The sequence below is a fragment of the Mastomys coucha genome, unplaced genomic scaffold (assembly GCF_008632895.1).
Source record: "Mastomys coucha isolate ucsf_1 unplaced genomic scaffold, UCSF_Mcou_1 pScaffold18, whole genome shotgun sequence".
NCBI classification, from domain to species: Eukaryota; Metazoa; Chordata; class Mammalia; order Rodentia; family Muridae; genus Mastomys; species Mastomys coucha.
The window spans coordinates 14,056,678-14,059,640 of NW_022196900.1; the positions used below are offsets into that span (position 1 = coordinate 14,056,678).

The 2,963-nt window shown below is 46.4% G+C and overlaps 1 non-coding gene across 1 annotated transcript; it reads left to right on the forward strand.

Moving 5' to 3' along the window:
* The first annotated feature begins 274 nt into the window (after positions 1–274).
* Positions 275–414, forward strand: LOC116097296. Its single transcript, XR_004121339.1, has one exon. It is a non-coding gene; the product is annotated as a small nucleolar RNA SNORA48 (small nucleolar RNA).
* The last annotated feature ends 2,549 nt before the right edge of the window (positions 415–2,963 follow it).

Below are 2,963 nucleotides of genomic sequence, written 5' to 3' on the forward strand. Positions count from 1 at the left end.
TGGAGTCAGAAACAATGCTCATCGCCTGGATGATCTCAAGTGAAGTGGCTTTCCCTCTGTACTTTGTTTCCTTGGAGAAAGGGGGGCAACCATTAAGATATTAGGATGAGACGCTTACGGGTAACAAAAATGGTTTTTCATGTCTGCCTGTCTAAGCAGAAAGTATTGGGAAATTTAGCTCTTCTTATATCACGGGCATTGCCTGGCTAGGGAATTGTCTTACTTTTTGGATTGATATCACAAAGGACCATAAACATTTAAAAACGCATGCCCCTGCCCTGGCAGTGGGCAAAGAGACACCTTGTTGGTGGTGCTCTTATATCAGTCAGGGGCAGAGCAGATGGCAGTCCGGTGTTGGTCCTAGCTTGATGCCTGGCTTGGTGACCAAAGCTGTTTTATGCCTAGGACTCATAAAAATAAAATCAAATCCAGGCAGCACAGTGCGGGAGAAGAAAGACAGACAGAGACCTGCAGACCACCATGGCACCCGCCGATTTGCCCTACTGCCCATGGCACATGCGTGCTGTAGTCACCTGTTTGCTTCCACGCTAAGCAGTATGGACAGAGGATGTCACCCAGGGGCCTGCCAGCCATGTGGCCAGCCTGCAGCGGGAGCCACCGCAATGTACGCGTATGTGGTGGACAGATGGGAAAGACAAGTGGAGCAGCTTGAACATTATGAAGAGAGATGCAACTGGAGACTTTAAGGTGGAGAGGAGCAGCCTGAGTAGGTTGGCCCACTATCTGGACCATGGTGAAGTCTCAGCTCGAGCTGCCATGGAGGGCCATGTCTGGGTCCATGGCTGTACAGCAGCAGGGGTTGGTGTTGATGTACGAGACTCACATTACAACTAAAGAACATGAGGATGTTCCTAGTGGCACCACATGGATGTCCAGGCATGGGGCCAGTTTTGCACAGTCCCGCACTGGCTACAGAGCTCTGGAGAGCTGGCTCCACCTCTCCTTAGGCCCCTGCCTTTCATCTGGCATGAAGTGGCATGGGAGGGGGTTGATCCCCTCCCTTCCTTGGTCCTCACCACCTATGAGAGTCGAAATAGCCGGCCCCAGGTTCATGAAAGCAGGTGAGCTAGCCTTGTCCTTCTCTTGCTGCAGCACTCAGCAGAGAGGATGAGCTGGACCAAGTGTGTGGGTGACCGAGTGCTAGCCCTGTTACTTCTCTATTGTGAGGTGGTCCAAGCAGTGGAGGGCAAGGAGATGCCTTCTGCCCCTTCGCCCTGATCCCTGGAGGCAGTTGGGAGAGCTGGCCCAGGGGTTATGAGAGGGGGTGAGTTAGCTCTGCCCCTCACTAGCTGTAGCACCTGGGAGAGCAGGCCATGCACCTTGCATGGGCAGCACAGTAGGGCTGACCCTGGTAGAGAGGGCATTTGTAAAGCAGCCCCAAGGGTGAGAGCATGGGAGAGCTGGCCCTGAATTGCCTGCAGTGGTGGTGCCCTCCCCCACTTTGCCCTTCACCGCCTGCAGAAGTTGAGAGAGCTAGCTCTGAGGTTGTGAGAGTGGGAGAGCTGTCCCTGCCCCTCACAGCCACAGTGGAGCTGGCCCTGATGGTGAACCTCTATTGAGCCAGCCCTGATAGTGTGAAATAGGAAGAGCCAGCCCAGCCCCTCGCCAGATGCAGCACTTAGGAGAATGAGGCCCAAGATTTGACTGGACAGCACAGGGGAGATGGCTCTGGAGGTGTGCGTGTAGGTGAGCTGCCCCAAAGGTATGAGAGCAGCCTTTAGCCTGAAAAGGGAATTAGCCATACAGATACACGATAGTTAGACATTTTCATTCAGAAATTACATATAATTAAAAAGTAATAAACTAAGTCTGCAGGAAGAAAAAGATGAGAACCATCCCACATACATCATTCAATGCTTGTCATTCTCAGGACAAAGTTGTCAATTGACAGTGTTTTCACTTCAGTGACCATATTATAATTATGAATTCTGTTACATTGCAGCAAACACAGATGACTGTTTTCTGATGTAAAGAGATATAATAATAATGAGGGAAAGTCATAAATAATTATGAGTCAATAATGTAGAAATATTAATAGTACTATCAGTTACAAAAACGAATAGCTAGTATAGAACTGGTTGTATAAAATATACATTAAAAAGACTTAAACATTAAAACATTATGAACAGCTGTCCAAAAATGATGAATTTTTTTCCTCATTTATTACAGGACCTAAGCTATCAATAATGAACAGGGTTGATTTTTAATGTTAGTTAAAATCAAATCAATTGTTTAAAAGTTATAGTCATGAATATAATAGGACATTACAGGGAATAGCTCCAGATGAGTGGAATTGTGGGTTTTGTTCTTTGTAGTTTCTTGTTGTCCAGTAGTAAGGAGTCATGGTTTTGAGAAAAGAAAGAAAACAATAAAAAATGTATTCTGGAAGAAAATGTCACTTCAGAGCATATAAATTCAACAAATGATTCAGAGCATTTTGTCTTGCTTTCCTAATCTTCTGCCGCCCAACTCTTTTATCCTAAAATAATAGACCATTATCAAGTTTTGCCTTGTAAAAGTCATCCTTGCAGTGTTGGGAACCACAAACAGCAGGAAGTCACAACCTCTGAGCCCTGCATTTGCAAAATGCATGAAGTCAGGAGTCAGCGTGGGCAATGTTTCCCTAAGACAGAACAACGCGCTTAGCCCCCATCTGCAGAATGCCTTGCCAGTGAGCTGTGAATGTGGCTGATGTCAAGAAAGAAGTCAAAAGGAAGCTGCAGGTCCTCTGAAGGAGGAGTGTTCAACTCCAGAAGCCAACATACGAGGCTTCTGGAAAACATTCTAGAAATTGAATTTTCTATAGAATGTCTTCATTTTCAAACAGTGAGATAGACTCTGTATGCACAGGAAGGTAGTTAGATTCTGGAATAACACTGAGATTTCATTTATACCAGTAAGTGACAAGCAGAGAACCAAGAGGAAGAGAACAGGATGGGAGA